Source organism: Microcaecilia unicolor, chromosome 3 (genome assembly GCF_901765095.1).
Source record: "Microcaecilia unicolor chromosome 3, aMicUni1.1, whole genome shotgun sequence".
NCBI classification, from domain to species: Eukaryota; Metazoa; Chordata; class Amphibia; order Gymnophiona; family Siphonopidae; genus Microcaecilia; species Microcaecilia unicolor.
In genome coordinates this window covers 89,037,281-89,055,575 of record NC_044033.1, presented here as the reverse complement: position 1 = coordinate 89,055,575, position 18,295 = coordinate 89,037,281, and the positions used below count along the sequence as shown (strand labels likewise).

Genomic DNA, 18,295 nt, shown 5'->3' with positions numbered 1-18,295 from the left:
TTATCTTTTATGTACAATTCTATATATAGAAGCAACTATAAATTCATGAATTATGGCAGCTGAAAGCTTACTTTATCAGCCCTGCACATCAGCGGCATCTTTAGTATTTATTTGTTTGGATTTAGCTCACACTTTATTTTTCAGCTGTAGCTCAAGGTGAGTTACATTCAGTACATAGCCAGCTTATTTTTGAAAGAGAAAGACACCCATAGTTTGACCAAGTCGGGAGTGGGCGCCCAAATCGGTATAATCGAAAGCTGAATTTGGGCGCCTCCAACTGCAGTCTGTCGTGGGAATGGACAAGTTGATGGGGGCATGTCGGAGGCCTGGTGAAGGCGGGACTGAGGCATGTTTATCGGCCAATAATGGAAAAAGAAGGGTGCCAGAAGCGAGAATTTGGGTCACTTTTCTGGACCCTTTTTTTCATGAACAAGTCCCCAAAAGTGCCCCAACTGCCCAGATGACCACCGGAGGGAATCGGGGATGACCTCCCCTGACTCCCCCAGTGGTCACTAACCCCCTCCCACCAAAAAAAAAGAACTTTAAAAAGTTTTTTTGCCAGCCTGTATGCCAGCCTCAAATGTCATACCCAGCTCCATCACAGCAGTATTCAGGCCCCTGGAGCAGTTGTAGTGGGTGTAGTGGACTTCAGGCAGGTTGACCCAGGTGCAATCCCCCCCCTGCTTGTTACACTTGTGCTGGTAAATGGAAGCCCTCCCAAAACCGCCCCCAAACCCACTGTACCCACATCTAGGTGCCCCCTTCTGCCATTAGTGCAATGGTAATGGTGTAGAGTTCTGGGACTGGTTTTGGGGGGGGATTTGGGGGGGGCTCAGCACCCAAGGTAAGGGAGCTATGGACTTGAGAGGTATTTTAATTTTTTTTTAAATTGTTTACAAGTGCCCCTAGGGTGCCCGGTTGGTGTCCTGGCATGTGAGGGGGACCAGTGCACTACGAATCCTGGCCCCTCCCACGACCAAATACCTTGGATTTGTTCATTTTTGAGCTGGGCGCCTTCAGTTTCCATTATCGCTGAAAACCGATACCGCCCAGCTCAAATCCACCCAAATCCGATGCATTTGCCCGCACCAAGTGTATTATCGAAACAAAAGATGGACGCCCATCTTTTTGAAAAAACGGTCTGGCCCGCCCCTTCGTGGACCCGTCCTCGGAGATAGACACCCATGGAGATGGGCGTTCGCGTTTGATTATGCCCTCTAGGTATTTTCTTGACCTTGGAGAGCTCACAATCTAAGGGGCCCTTTTACTAAGCTGTGTTAGACGTTAACACATGCCTAAATGCATACCGTGGAATGCAGGCATCCTGAAGTAAGTGCAATTTAGCATATGCTAATGCACACACTATTTTTATTTTTCTTTGTCTAAGCGAGAGGTGATAAGAGTGGTGATGAAGGTTCTAGTAGTGTGCTCAGTGTACCAATGAATACAGTGGGTAAAACAATTTTGTGCAAGCCAGGAAGGATGAAACCTGTTGTGGTTTCTACTGTCTAATATCATTTATTAACACAATTAATTAAGTAGCAAAGCATCTACTTTATCTGGTCTACCCTGCTAAAAAAAAGGTTTTGTGCCGGAAAATACCCGGGTTCTCCTGCACCAGAACGCTTAGCAGCTTATTGTTTATTGCTGTATTGCATGGTTGCAGTCAATTTAAAGCAATTGACAGTTGGCTATGGAGATGACAGTGAAGGCATAGGATATCTCAAGTATCATTTGCAGGCGAAAAAGATCTTCGGATGAGCAAGCTGCTTGATCCTATCCACAGAAACTGAAAGAAATGATTAAGCCTGGAAGTTACACAGAAGAACAGGTCTACAGTGCTGATGAGATTGGAATATTCTATAAAAGCTGGCAGATAAAACTCTAGCACTGAAAACGGATGAACACAAAAAAGAAGGATTTAAACAAGCCAAAGATAGACTAACCATCTTGTTCTTTGTAAATGCAACGGGCAGCCACAAATTACACCTCTTTGCATTGGGAAGTACCAAAAACCTCATTGTTTCCATCATATTAACATGAAGTCTTACCTTTTTTGTATAACAATTCCAAAAATTCATGGATGACTGCGGAAATTTTCCAGGACTAGTTCCATAATGACTTTGTGCCTTCGAAAACATTTTTGGGCTACACATCTGAAAGAGAATGCAATACTGCTCTTGGATGATTGTCCTGCCCACCCTACACCTAAAAATCTGATATCACAGGATGGCAAGTTAGGGTTCAATATCTGTCTAAAAATACAACCTCCAGGATCCAACCATTGGACTAAGGGGTCTTTTCTATGTTTAAGTAGAGCTGTCACCGAGAGTTGATGACTCAAATGTTAGACAACAACCTATCTGTTCCTGATTTTATTAAAGGTTTATATATAAAAGACTTATTTTACATTGATGTTGACACACGGAGTCTAATAAGTGCAGAAAAAATAAACCGTTGCTGGATGGCGAAACTTTCAGCAGCATTTGGCAGAGCAGTACTTGATCTAAGCAACTCAGATGACGGCAGCGATTTTGAAGGGTTTTCAGAGGAGGAGTTGGGAAAGCCTGAGGTTGAATGGATGAGAGAAATTTCAAATAATTTATCATGGCCTGAAGTAGATGTTGCATCTGTAAACGTTGAATCCTGGATATGCAGGAAGAACGAATGTGAAGAAATTTGTCCCATTGCATATGAGCTAAATGATTCTGAAATTATGGAGTTGGTAAATTCATGTCAACTTGAGACAACACTTAAGACAAAGACGATGCACTCAAGGTGTTGTTCCAGCTTCGTCTGATGTAGTACATGTACTAGAACTACTCCACTCTAAAATGGATTTAAACTCAGATTTAGAAACCTATCAAAGTTATGCAGTTTGAGAAGCATTGTACAATTTGCTGTGTCAATCATATGCCTTGAAGACCCAGTCGAGAATTATGGAGTTTTTCCACTTAGGTAAATATGTGAACATGTACTGAATGTACTTTCTACAGTAATTTGATTGCATTCATAAAAGGTTATTTGCTTCAGTACAGAGGTTATGTAATAATAAACCGCACTATTATGTATTGTATATTTGCTTTGCAGTTGAAAAAGGATTTATTGGATCTGTTTGCCTTTGTAAATTTGATTTGCATTCATTAAAATTATTAAAAATTAACTGAGTATTTGATCAGGTATCGGCAAGCTAATACTGTACATACACATATGCTCATGCCTCTCATTATAAAGCAACTTTGTTATTAGACAGTACTTGGTTATGATTCTGAGTAGCACATTCAGAAGTGGTGTATTTTGAACTGTTTGAATCCTTTTTAAAAGTGATTTTGAACAGCCCATGTAGATAATATTAGAGTAATCAATCTTAGAAAGTATGAGTACCTGAACTAACAAACGGAAAGTAGATTGTTCAAATAATTTCCTAATTCTCAATTTCCAGAGTATCAGGAAAGAACATTTTAATAAGGTAATTAACCTGATCTTCCATAGTAAGTAAGCTTGTAAGTAACCTTGTAAAAATTGTTTGAATAGTAACCTGCTGGCAGTTCTTTTATCACAGCTGCTTGAAGTTCCATCATTCGGCAGGTTCATTTGGAAGAGTATAGATCTTCTATTTTGTATGCTAAGGGACCTAAGCTGTGGCATGCTCTCTACCTGTTCAACTTTGCTCTGTGCAGACTATTGCTTAGTTGAGCTAAAAAAGAACAATGTTTGTCCAAGCATGTGGGTTATTAGATTAATTATACTGCTCTATGTTTTGGTAATGAATGACTCTGTATTAACGTTGAGTGATTTATTTTATGTTGTTCAGTTTGTTTTGTTATCTTTTACTTTGTATGTACCTTTGTTCCTCACTTAGAATATTTCAGATACAGCAGGTTAGAAATAAAGTTTTATTATTATTATTATTACCTCGGCTGGGAGAATATCTTCATCTAATTTAGTCTGAACCACAGGGAGGGACATCTGATTCAGGTAGGCTTCTGTATCCTAATTCTATATTGTGTTACCACATGCATATAGTTTCTAAGTCTTCAAACCGCTTTTGTTATATCTCTTCATTTATAACAAACCTCGTTTCTCATCTTTAACTTTCATAAAGAATTTATTATTTGTTGCTTTTTACATTTCTGGGCTAACAATCTCCCAAATTCATAAAGTTGTCTGCTGGGTAAGTTTCATATGGTAGGCTACTGAGTCTAGCTGAAGGGACTGTAATTCCATTTTCCGAGGAAAAGCAGGCTGCTTGTTGTCACTACTGGGGTGACGTCCACGGCAGCCCCTTCAATCGGAGATCTTCACTAGCAAAGACGTTTGCTAGCCCTCGCGTGTGCATGCACATCGCGCATGCGCGGCCGTCTTCCCGCCCGAAACGCGCTCGTGTTCGTCAGTCTTCTTTTTTTCCCGCGGCTCGGGACGGCTGTGTTTTCGTCATTCTGTGCCCTGAGGAGACCCTCATGCTTTTGGCCGCTTTCTTCCGTTCGGAAGTCTTCTTTTTCTCTTTAAAGTTAATCGCGTTTGATTGTTTAAAAAAAAAAAAGCCTTATTTCGAGTTTTTTTCCCTGTCAAGTTTCCTTTCGCTTCGAAAGCGGCCCTTTTGGCCGCTCGTACGGGGTTTTACTTGTTATTTTTTGTGCCCTTTGCCATCATCGTGGATTTTGACTTTGCCGGCATGATTTTTCCACCCATGTCATCGAAGCCTCCCAGCGGCTACAAAAAGTGCACCCAGTGCAACCGGGTTATCTCAGCTCACTGATAGGCACGCTTCGTGCCTTCAGTGTCTGGGGGCTGGGCAACGTCCTCAGACCTGTAATCTCTGTCTTATGTTGAAGAAGAGAACTCAGGTGGCGAGATTGGCCTAGTGGAACGTCTTGTTCGGAGGCCTCGCCTGGTGTTTCGACGGTCACAGTATCGAGGTCATCGGCCGTGCATCGACGTGTGCGGTACCAGAGGTCATCGACCGGTGCGTCAGCGTCTACGGTACCAGGATCATCATTGGTACTGATGTCGTCGGAGGGTGCCTCTCGCCTGCCTCGAGGGCTCCTGCGGTACAGCCCCCCCGGGATCAACCTTCTTCGGACCCGGCCCCAAGGAAGAGACGTTGGATTTGACTTCCTCCTTGTCTGTACCGGGAGGTTCCGGTGACATGCTTTGTGTGAAGGCAAGGAAGCATCGGCACCGGTCACCTTCCCGACGTGGTACAGAGAGCTCTGGGTCGCCAAGGGATTCGGCACCCACTAGGCATCGACCCCGGGAGGACCGCTCACCCTCCATTCAGGAGGTATCGATGCGCTCTACCTTGGACAGCCCGGTACCGCCGCCGCGCCCCTGACAGATTCTGAGTTCGTCACCTGTGCCGGACTCCCTGCCTTCCTCGACAGCAGATCTAAGCAAGAGCCTCCGGGCCATCCTTCCAGGGATCCTGGAGGAGCTGTTGTGCCCTTCTCCTCCGGTACCGGGGGTGCTTGCGCCGCCGGTACCGTCGAGTGAGGCAACGGCTGGCCCCTTGCCCATCGTGAGGTCTCCTGTACCGGTACCGCTTGCGGTGCCTGTGTCAGCTGCCTCCCAGGCAGACTCCCCAATGACATCGATGGAGGGAGCTTCATCGCCGCGGGAGACTTCTTCTCGACGTTCCCACCGTGGCCATGTGTCTACGGAGTCTGCTGGGTAATCACCGGGCGTAGGGTCCGGGCATTCCATAAATTTCTCGTAATCAGTGGTATTGAGTGGTAGTGTGGATCGAAGTTTATAATTTTCCTCATTGAAGTATTTGGCAAGTTGGTCTGCTGATGGGGTATCTGTGCTGGTTATGGTAGCCGGTGTGGTGTCTATTAGTTTATTCATGATTTGGTAGAGTTTATGTGCATCTTTGTAGTCTGAGCATACACGTGGATCATTGTGTGCAGTGTGGCAGAGTTTACTGCAGAATTCCTCCAGCTAGTATCCAGGCAGTGTGAGTGTAGGAAGCACATGGTTCAGGTAACCTATGATGTTTTTCATACAGCATCCAGGGCCGCCTCCATGGGTATTAGGTTGAACAGACTTGCCTGGCTGTGTGCCTTAGTCCTAGAATCTGTGATTCAGGAGAAACTGGTAGATGTTCTGTGCTGGGGTGGCTGTCTTTTTGGTGACAAGGTGGAGGAGGTGACTGACCTCATCAAGAAGCATTCTGAGACCTTGAAGTCACTCACTGTCCCAATCCACTCCTGGCTCGGCCTCCTCATCCAGGATGTACTCTGATGGAAGGCAATGGAGGACCTACTACTCTCAAAGCCATAGGTTTTCTCCCCTTACAACCTCCTCAGTATACCAAGAGCTCCTGCTCATGGCAGCAGTAGACTCAGAAGTCCCAGCTGGCTCTCCAGGCAAAGCAGAGGACAAGATTTTACTGGCTTCAAGGGAGCATAGCCTCATTAAACATAGCTGTTCTTCATGGCCTACCAGTAAGAGAGAGGCTGAAGTTTTCCAGGCAAGAATGGCACCTTCTAACTTCAGACTTGTGGGTTCTCAAAATAGTTCGAACAGGCTACTCCCTACAATTAGAAACAATCCCAACAAATTTGCCTGCTGAGAGCATCATCCTAGACGTGAAGACTCTGAACAAGTATCTGATAAAGTAAAAGTTCAGAATGGTTTCCCTAGACAACCCTATTCCCCATGATTCAGGAGCAAGATTGATTATGCTCTCTGGATTTTAAAAGATGCCTGCACCCAAGTACAGATACATCCCAGTCACAGGAAATGTATGAGATTTCAAGTAGGGAAACATCACTATCAGTACCGTGTCCTGCTTTTTTGCCTTGTGTGAGCCCCCAGGTTCTTCATGAAATGATTAGTAGTAGTTGCAATGTCACTGCACAGACTGGGGTATATGTGTTTCTTACCTAGATGATTGGCTGGTTAAGAGCACACCAAAGGAAGGGCATAGGAATCAATGCACAGAACTATTTGAGTGCTAGAGCCACTAGGGTTATCTTCAACTACTCAAAAGTCTCTTCTCAAACAGGCCCAGCAATTAGAATTCATAGGAGTCCTGCTAGACATGGTTTGGGCCAAAGATTTCCTTCCAGTCCAGCACATAGAAGCTCTGACTTCTGTGGCCAGTAGGTATGAACTCGGCAAATTTTGAGTGTTTGGCCACATGACTGAACCCTACATGTCATGCCCATGGCACGCTTCAGTTTGAGCTTGGCTCAGTGGATTCTTGCTTCCCAGTGGTCCCAGTCCAACAGGAACCTAGTGGATGTCATTATTGTCACTCTTTACATCAAGAAATCTCTGTCTTGGTGGCTAATTCACAGCAATTTGGCTAAAGGACTGCCATTCCAAATTCTTCCACCTCAGAAGACACAACAGATGTGTCAACCCAGGCTGGGTGGCTCATGTAGATGGGCTGCACACCTATGGTCAATAGTCTGCTCAAGAGAGACAGCACCATGTCAACCTCCTAGAGCTTTGGGCCTTGTGGAATGTTCTAAAGGCTTTCAGAGATTGGCTACTGAACCAAATTGTTCTCATTCAGACAATTTGCGGTGCACTACATCATCCAGAAGGGAGGCACAGGTTCATACCGCCTGTGTCAGGAAGTGATCGGAGTGTGGCGCTGGGCCATCTCCCATGGAATGATTCTCAGAACTACCTGTCTGGAAGGGAAGAACAATTGTCTGGCAGACAAGTTGAGCTAGGTCATGCAATCACATAAGTGGTCACTGAACATGGGCATAGCCTGGGATGTCTTTCAAGAGTGGGGCCTCCCCTCAGTGGACCTCTTTGCCACCCACCTGATCCACAAGGTCCCCCTAGTACTGCTCTATACTGGGTTCACATAGCAGATTAGTCTTAGATGCCTTTCTCCTCAGTTGAAGGAAAGACCTTCTGTTATAATGAAAACTCTTCTGATACGCAAGCAAGACCAGAAAACCATTCTGCTCATTTCACTTTACTGTCCAAGACATATCTGGTTCCCTTTACTTCTGGAGCTATCTTCCATGGACCCTCATCACTCAGAACCAGAGGTTCATCTTGCATCCCAACCTTCAGTCCCTAGCTTTCTCAGTATGGATGAGTCTAGAGGTCAACTCCTTACATCTGCGAGAAGGTGTCTCCTGAGTTAGGACAGATTCCATTAGAAGGTCACATATTTTCAAGGGGAAGAGGTTTACCGTCTGGTGTGAGGGCAAAGCCCTAGATCCTTTCTCCTGTTCTATACAGAACTGCTTAAAATATTCTACACATGTCTAAGTCTGGTCTGAGGACCAACTCTGTAAGTGTTCACCTCAGTGCAGTTGAAACTTATCACCGTATACATGGTGAGCCCATCTCTGCTCAGCCTTTATTTGTTCACTTCATGCAAGGCTTGCTGTTACTTAAACCTCTCATCATGACCCCCCCCCCCCCCCCACACACACACACACATTGTCATAGGATCTGAACGTTGTCCTTACCAAAATGATGAAAGCTACTTTTGAGCTGCTTTGACATCTGTCATCTGAAGTACCTGACTACTACTACTACTACTTAACATTTCTAAAGCGCTACTAGGGTTACGCAGCGCTGTACAGTTTAGCAGATAAGGGCATTCCCTGCTCAAGGAGCTTACAATCTAAAGGACAAATAGGGCAGTCAAATTGGGGCAGTCTAGATTACCTGAATAGAGGTATGAAGGTTAGGTGCCGAAGGCAACACTGAAGAGGTGGGCTTTGAGCAAGGATTTGAAGATGGGCAGGGAGGGCTTGGCGAATGGGCTCAGGAAGTTTATTCCAAGCATAGGGTGAGGCGAGGCAGAAAGGGTGGAGCCTGGAGTTTGGCGGTGGTGGAGAAGGGTACTGAGAGGAGGGATTTGTCCTGTGAGCGGAGGTTTCGGGTGGGAGCGCAAGGGGAGATGAGGGTAGAGAGGTAGTGAGGGGCTGCAGATTGAGTGCATTTGTATGTTAGTAGGAGAAGCTTGAATTGTATGCGGTACCTGATCGGAAGCCAGTGAAGTGACTTGAGGAGAGGGGTGACATGAGCATATTCGTCCAGGCGGAATATAAGACGTGCAGCAGAGTTCTGAACGGATTGAAGGGGGGATAGGTGGTTAAATGGGAGGCCAGTGAGGAATAGGTTGCAGTAGTCAAGGCGAGAGGTAATGAGAGAGTGGATGAGAGTTTGGGTGGTGTGCTCAGAGAGGAAAGGGCGAATTTTGTTGATGTTAGAAAGAAGCGACAGGTCTTGGCTATCTGCTGGATATGTGCAGAGAAGGAGAGGGAGGAGTCGAAGATACTCCGAGATTACTCCGAGATTGCTGGCAGATGCGACGGGGAGGATGAGGGTGTTATCGACTGAGATAGAGAGTGGAGGAAGAGGAGAAGTGGGTTTTGGGGGAAAGACGATAAGCTTGGTCTTGGCCATGTTCAGTTTCATGTGGCAGTTGGACATCCAGGCAGCAATGTCGGATAAGCAGGCCGATACTTTGGCCTGGGTTTCCACAGTCATGACTGGTGTGGAGAGAGAAAGCTGGGTGTCGTCGGCATAAAGATGATATTGGAAACCATGCGATGATCTTGTTTTTTGTGATGGTCATTTAGCACACAGGGTCAGTGAGCTTCACATTCTAGTACAGTGTTTTTCTACCAGTGTGCCACTGCTACTCTCCAGGTATTCTGAGGAAGTGTTCTGTCACTCCTGTACCCAACCAGTGACCTGGCATTGTAAGATTTCATCTGAGGTGGCAATGGGCAGCAATTCAGACAGCCTGCTAGCGCCAACCTCTTGAGTCTTCTCTCTGACTTCCCATTTCCGTAGAGGCGGGAAGCATCAGAGAGAGGGATTGGGTTGGCACAAGTAGGATGTCTTAATTGCTGCCCGCCACCACTATCAACCGCTACTGCTGACTGCTACAGGATAAAAGGTGAGGGAAAAACAGACAGGATAAATTCCCCAATTTGTGTATCCAGATACCATGTGGAAGTTAATGGAACCTTCATACTAGATCTACTTTAACTTGGCCATACATTATTATCTTTGAAGTGCATTGTTCCCTTTTGCCAACTTGTGTCTTCAATAAAATATATTCAACTATAAAGATAACGCAATAATTAAAAATTTAATTATTGACCCCCCCCCCCACCTGGAATTGAATTCTATCATCTATAGTATTAGACTGGCTTGGTCCTACGTGATGGCAGTGGGTAAGATGTTGCTGCCCTCAAAGGCTTCTGGAAGTTGCTGAAGAGCAGTTCTCACGAAGGGATCCAGATGACTTCACCCATCAGTGTGGAGATATCTCTGAAACGTCTGCAACTTGTACAGTCCACAGTTGTTAAATTACTTCATAATGCTCATTGTTTTGACTATGTTTCTCCACTATTAAAGTCAGATCATAGCCTCCCAATGTCTGCTCCCATTAAATTCAAATTCTCATCCTTGTATTCAAAGGAATGGGTTTTCATTCCCCCAACCACCTCTCAGATCTATATATATATATAAAACTCACCCTCAACGTTCTGAAGACAGTGACGTTAGTGAAGCCAAGCCCTGACTTCCTTCAAAAAGGTTCGAAGATTCGTGGTGGTGAAGCCACCAAAATTGCTCCGGGCCCCGCCCTCTAGGGCGGAGCAATGGCAGAACAACGAAGAGGTTGGCAGGGAGGGAGGCTGGGGGGTGGGAAATCGCTACGGGCCCCGCCCTCGCGTCAAACATCATGACGTTGAGGGCGGAGCAATGCCACAACAACGAAGGGGTTGGCGGGGGGGGGGGGTGTTGCCGACGAAAACTTTGCTAGCACCCGTTTCATTTGCTCAGAAACGGGCCTCTTTTACTAGTCTCTTGATATTCTATCCCTGGCAATTCACTTTGCTCATCACAATCTGCTCTCCTTGCATTTCCATTCCCTTCACATGTTTATCTGGATATCACCAGGGACTCTGCCTTTTGTTACCTTAGTCCCTTTCTTTGCAACTTCCTTCCCCAAGACATTTATTTCTCTTCTTCATTCCCAAAGTTCAAGCAAGCAACCAAGACAAAGCTCTTTTGACAAACCTAATAAAGGCAAAGAAGAGGGACAAATCTCCGTGAGTAGAAAAGCAGCAAGGACCAGGGTGTAGACAAGATTATTTCTTAACCTTTAATAAGCAAATTCACATAAAATCATACAATAAAATACATGACCTTTAAGAAGGACTTGACACGGGTCATGTTTTGGAAGTAGTACCTGTTTCAGGAATCCATAATACACATAGATCTCAAGGGGACACAAACACAGCTTTTCTCCCTTGAAAAAATGTGTCTCTAACAATTGTGGCATGCATCTAGGGCATAACGACAGCGTTTCTCCTTTACATGAAGCAATGTTGTTTAAAGTACTAGGTCAAAATACTTAAGTAAAAGTAAAGATAAATGCATATTTTGATACTTAAATGTAAAAAGTACAATGAAAAATCACATAAAAAATTTACTTGGGTAAAAGTAAAGTAAGTGCCAAATATATTACTTTTTGAGTAAAAAGTACTACGACTACAAAATGTGTGTTTATTAAATTTGATATACCGCTAATGGCAGTTGTATCACAGCAGTGAGCACAGTAAATTAACATAAATTAAAATCAAACACTTAACAAAATAAAAGGAATGCTGATCGAGAATTTGTGGCACAAATTGCCAGTTGAAATATCCAAATGACAGCCAATGACCAGGCTCAGAGTCAATTGCAGCCTGGAACAGGATTATTATGTGTGACCACAGAACAAAAGATCATAGAATACTCAGTTACACAGCTTTAACATTTGTTTTAAAAGGCTATAACCAGATTTTGGCACAGTGATGCAGGACTTATAAATATCACTATATGTTGTTCTGGTTCAGTGAGAAAAGTTCGAAGCCCCCCAAAGTTTCTAAAGGTACAGAAACATAGTTTGACAACAGCTGAAACTTATTTTGAAAAAGAAAATTGGTTGCCTATCTGGACACCCAGATACTTATAAAAAGTGTCTACCAAAACAATTGCAACCCCTTTAATCAAAGGAGAAAGAGAAGGTCTACACCAAACTTGTCCAAACTTTGTTTACTGGGGACCACATTTAATCTTTTGTAACATTTGGAGTTCCAAAACACGCACCATCATATTTTGCCAAGTTTTGTCAAACAGTGGCAAAATATGACAGTGCATCATCCCCTCCCCAGCTTTCACCCAGTCTCACTCGCTCATGTAAACCTGCCCAGTGGAGGCCCTACCATTAGGTCACCTCAGGCGACACACTTCAGGAGCGGCATTCTTGCCTCCCTCCTCAACCCTTTACCTTATTTGTTTAGTTTCCAAAAGGCAGCAGTGGCAGCAATTCCTATAGGCTGCCCTGCTTGCTGGCAATGGCCTCTTTGTAATATATCTCCAAGGAGAGGTGAGCCCTTGAACACGATGAAGGAAACCCTCACCGGGCTGTCGGCCAAAACCCTGAGTCCTCCCTGTGCCTCCCACCATTCCCCAGGAGTTGAGCCCCTGAGTTCGGGCAGCCAGCAACAGAGAGAACAAAGTCCAGCACAAAGTCCACAGGGTTAGACCAAGCAGCAGGTAACAACAAACCAGGGCTAGGCAACAGGCAGCGGTCAATAGTAGGTCCAGGAACAGGCAGTGGTCAGTACCGGGCAGCGGGCAGTAGTAGGTCCAGGAACAGGCAGTGGTCAGTACCAGGCAGCGGTCAGTACCAGGCAGAGGTCAGAACCAGGCAGAGGTCAGAAGAAGATCCAAAGCACTGCTACTAGTCAGCAAACCAAGTAGAAGCCGAAGCACTGATAGACTGAGGGCAAAGCCTTAAATAGGAAGGAATCAGGCTCAACCAGGCACAGCTGAAAACAAGATGGCAGCCCCCATCAGGAACACCCTGCGACCAAATAAGGCTTCCTTCTTGCAGCTGCCACCTCCAAGATGGCTGCCCTGGCCTAACAGGCCCTCTCCAAGATGGCCACCAAACCCTGGAATAAGCCTGGATCCAAGATGGCCACCAGTGCCCATGCTCAGAACAGCCAGGAAACGTGACACTCTTCTCCCCCTGTGGCCCGCCTCTTAACATAACTTCCTGTTTCCTCGGAGGCAGGACGCAGTAGTGAAGAGGCCAGTGCTGGTGGCAGGGCAGCCTATGGGAATCACTGCTGCTGCCAACCTTTGGGGAAAAAATAAGGTAAATATGGGGGGGGGATGTGCTAGACCGGGGGCAGGAGGCAGATTGCCTTGGGATGCCCCTACACCTGCCATCATATTTTAAGCTTTAAAAGTATAAAAAAGAAGAACTGGGAGCAAAGCCACAGTATGAAAGATCATGATAGGCAGGCTCCAACTGGGTAAGAAGCCACTGCGGTTAACACAAACAATCTTGGGCAGGCTGCAAGGTCCCAGCAGTGAACAGGCAACCTCTGGCTGGTTACAGTTCTTTCTCTCTGCCACATTCCCCTCCTCTGCATGGGTGGGGCATGAAAGAGAAAAGGCCCTATAGTCTGCTGGAGGTTTGCCTGTCTTCACTGCTGCAACCTCATAGCCCATGGGAGGTTGCTGTGTTAATGTCTGTGGCTGACAGATGTGGAAGGCAAGTTTTAAGGACCACATGAGAGGAGGGAGACACAGGAGAGTAATGCCAGACACATGGGGTGAGGAATCAAGGATAGATAGCTGGAGACAGGGGTGGTCTTAAACAATGATCTGGGCCCCCAGGTAGTAAAGGTCATTGGGCCCTCCCCCCAGTCGCTGCCCACCTCACCCTACACAGCTGCCCCCACCGCCTCACTGCCCTTATATCCTGTTCAAAGGTATGTATACACACACTCAATCCAGCCCCCCTCTCATACACTACTGCCCCCTTTGTTTCCAGTCCCTCCCCGCATACACACTACAGCCACCTTTGTTTCCAGCCCCCCTCCTGTACTCTACATTCCCCCTTTGTTTATAGCACACCTTGCACACTACATCCCCCCCCCCCCACCTTTGTTTCAAGCACACACATCCAGCCACCTTTATGTACAGCCCCCTTTGTTTCTAGCCTCCCCACCACACACACACTCCAGCCCCCCAGTTTCCAGCCCCTCCCCACACACACACTCCAGCAACCTTTTTTCTAGCCTCCCTCCTGTACACCACAGCCCCCCCTTTGTTTCTAGGACCCCCCTTCACACCACACTACAACCCCTCAACTTTGTTTCTAGCACACACACCCCCCAAGTCTCAGTGGGCCCTCTCCAGTCCTACCTTGAAGAGCCATTGTGTTCTAATGGCCTCTTTGGGGGCAGTAAAGAACCCCACTCGTTCCTGCCCACTGCTGCTGCTCTGCCAGGGGTTGTGGCATTTTCAAAATGGCTGCTGAGACATCCCGCTGTAGTCTTGCAAATCTCAGCAGCCATTTTGAAAATGCAGTGGCACCAGGCAGAGCAGCGGGATTCCTTCCTGCCCCCGAAGAGGTTATTAGACCACCAGGGCCCTTTGAGGTAGGACCAGGGAGGGCCCACTGAGGCTAGGGGTGCTGCAAACAAAGGTGGGGGCTGTAGTGTGCAGGGAGGTGCTAGAAACAAGAGGGGACTGTAGTGTATAGTGGAGGGAAGAGAGCCTCTAGGTCCCGTGGCACTGCCTATTGCCTGTATGGTAGCGAGACCGGGCTAGAGAGGGGAAGCCTTAACTGCTGCAGCTGCTAGAGACTGAAGCAAATTTTAAGGACCCCATGGGGGTATGCAGGAGGGGAGATATCAGAGCTGTTTGAAAAGGAGGGGGAAAGGAAAATGTAGTACTTCCACCTTTTTTACTTGTAATGAAGTAGCATGTAACAAAGTAAAAGTACTTAAAACTGGTTCAGATAATACTTTGTTACAAGTAAAAGTGCTCATACTTCTCATGTACTTGGCAACAAGTAGAAATAATGAAAAGTTTACTTAAGTATTATAATGCATTACTTTTACTTCGTTATTAAACAACACTGACACAAAGTGATTAGTGACAAACCTTCCATATTACCGATTAGCTTCTTAGTGCTCATTCTCTCTCATCATTCTCTCCTTCCATCTGCGTTCTCCACTTTTCTACTTCTTAGTAAGCTAGTTTTATTTTATTGTAAGGCCTTGTAATAAGTAAGTAAATATTTCACAATTGATTTCAGTCCTTTTGATGTTTTAGGAAGTAATTTGGATTGAAATGTATATCAAAATTAAAAAGAGTTCACCATTCTGCATCCCATTATGATTTCTGTCAAAGTAGAATGGTCTTTATTATATTTAGGATGCACAAAAATGTAAACCTTTCTTTGCTACCCAGTGTATAACTTTGCCCATATTTATTACTACCCACTTTATTTTTTTTTTCACTTTTTTAACCACAGCTTACTTGATTTCATTTTTTTTTAATGGTGCTTACTTAGTCATTTTCTGTAATCCTGGTCATTGCTGTTGAGTCCCTAAATGAAATCCATCAATGTGCACCTCTCTAAATTTCCTTTCAGGTCAGCATTTGTAAAGTGATTTTTACCTCTGCAGAAATAGTGACGGGTTGATTGTTCCCGTCCTACCAAATAGTTAGTTTAGCTGGATATGTGAAACATATTTTTCTTAACCAGTTTGGTATGGATTAATGTCAAGTCTTTGTTAAAGTAACCACTATTGGTGTCGTGGGCTAGCATAGGTTTAATGATTTCTGGGTTATTGTTTAATCTATGTTTATGTTTCGAAGAAGCTTTTTTCCTTATTTTCTGTTCAAGAGGATTCTTGGTTTGTATTATTTTGAAATATTTCAATAAATATTAAAAAAAACAAGTAACCACTATTATAGGAGAACAAAATTTCAATACAGTCAACTATCTAAATCTATTTTTGCTCAGAAAACTGTCGAAGAATATACTATATCTAGTGCTATGTTTTAAATCAACACTGAAGCCTCAACTAACCCAAGGAAAGTTGTAAACTTTTACAAACCTTAATGGGGTTTACTATCACAGGCTTCTTCTCAACTGAAAAAACAGCAATAGGAAACAACTCCTTTTCTAGGGAGAAAAAACAACTACTGAAAAAAACAGTCCATACCATTAATAAATCATGCATAGGTAAAGTGTATTCTAATCTCAGTCTCAGATAAATATTCAATTATCTCCCAGCTCCATTGAACAGAGCTGAAGCGAAAAACAATATTATATCATCACTTAACTTTGAAAATGCATTGCTCCAATATAAATGCAGTAAATTACTGCCAAAAGTCACTTAATAGCTCAAGCCCAAACACAGCAGTTCTCTGAGCAAAATAGATTAGGTAGCTGGTGTAAAGCATTCAAGAAATCTAATACACTGAGACTGCCTGCCACTTTTCCTGCCTCAAAGCTGATCCGGCCTGCACTGAAATACTGAGGTGATGTTGTTTTCTTCTCCCATGTAAATGAAGATTGAGCTTCCTGTACTTGACACTGTACTTTTGACTTATTGTGTATATGTTTTGCAGGCTTGCTTTCCTTTCCTGTCTTGAAATTGATCCAGCTTGCACTAAAATACTGTGGAAATGTCACTTCCCTTCTCCCACTTAAGCAAGATTGATCTTCCTGCACTTGTGCAGCAGGCAGTCACCAAAGGAGCATACCTAAAGAGCAAGACCTTTTCCTTGGGCACCTCTAGGTATACCCTTGTTGTTGCTGTCCATTGCTGAACTGGGCTTTCTTTTTATTCTTTTTGAATACCCATTTTCACTTCCTGGTCCTTGGAGCTGCACCATTAAGTTTCTCACTATCCAGGAATGCAATTTGAGTTGACAACATGGCAGGTAATCTTCAGTCATGGACCTCACCCTCTACCACTGAGCCTCAGCCCACAGCCTATTTCAATAAAGCAACTCCACCCATATGGTAATTGCTTGGTATCTGTCCCATCCTGGCATCTTTTGGAGGATTCAGATTCAAGCTCCAAGCTGACTCTGGCTGAGGCTACTAAAAGTACTTATTTTCACACACTGTCTGGATATCTGCTACATCACCAAGGCTTAGCTAAAACCAAGTGAGCGTGGCCTGTCTTTCTAATCCCTGTCTCCATGAAGGTGTGCACCACTTGTGACACTTGCTAGACCTGTTTTTTCTGTCCACCTCAGAGTTGCTTTGCTTTAATATACTTTTTGCAGTATCTCTTTTCTGAACAGATCACTTTCTAGTTTCTTTTCCTTTGACTTTTCCCTTTGTTCTTTCTAAAACTTTTACGGGGCCAGGAGTATTGAGCCCTTTGGCCACTTCCGGCAACTGGCAGCAGCAGGCTTACCACCCAAACAAGGATCGAGGCTGGAAACTGACAAGGCTGGTACAAGCTGGACTGGAACAAGCAGGACTGGAACCAAAACTGAAGACAGGCAGCACTGGAACAAGCAGGGCTGGAACTGAACCTGAAGACAGGAAGGACTAGAACTGAAGCTGAAGACAGGCAGGACTAGAACAGACTGGACTGGAACTGAACCTGAAGACAGGAAGGACTAGAACTGAAGCTGAAAACAGGCAGGACTAGAACAAGCAGGACTGGAGCAGAAGCTGAAGGCAGGCAGAGCTAGAACAAGCTGGACTGGAACAAGCAGGGCTGAAGCTGAAGGCTGGCAGGGCTAGAACAAGCAGGGCAGAAATGAAAGTTAAAGACGAAGCAGGGCTGTAGCAGGCAGTACAGAATACTATCAGGGAAGGGACCCGGAGTAAAGACAAGCAGAGCAGAAGCAAGAGAACAGACCGGAGACAAAGCAGGAGCAGGCTGGAAGTGCAACAAACACACACAGACAAGAACTCATCTGAAGACCTCTGTTGCAAAGGCAAGGCATAAAAGTTCCCAGGTGCTTATAAGGGCCTTTACCAGTGGTGTGCTGGAGCCGGCTCGCAAGAGCCGGTTGTTAAACTTTTAAAGCTCTGCGAGCCGGTTGTTCTGGCAGGCGAGCTGGCTCCTAGGGGCGGCGCAACCCGGTGGTAAGTGAGGTAAGCATGTCAGGAGGGCACCACAAGCCATGCTTACCTCACCTCCTGCCGTTCTGGGAGGTTTAAATCTTTGATTTACCTCCATTGCAGCAGCCACAATGAAAGCCGTCTCTAGTCTTCCCTTCGTTCCTGTCAGTGTCCCGCCTTTTTCTGATGTCATTTCCTCTTTCCGCGAGGGCGGGACACTGACAGGAAATGAAGGGAAGGCTAGAGATGGGCTTTCACTGTAGCTGCTGCGACGGAGGTAAATCAAAGATTTAACCCCCCCCCCCCCCCCGGGTGGCAGGAGCAAAAAGAGGGATGTTGGGGGGAGAAGAGGGCTGGCAAGTGGACATGAGAGCGGGAGGGCAGCTGAGAGAGGAGCATCGA

General features: G+C 45.3%; 1 protein-coding gene across 1 annotated transcript in view; it reads left to right on the top strand.

Annotated features, from left to right (window-relative positions):
• EHBP1 (EH domain binding protein 1) overlaps nt 1-18,295 on the top strand; it is a 763,964-nt gene that overhangs the window by 444,594 nt on the left and 301,075 nt on the right.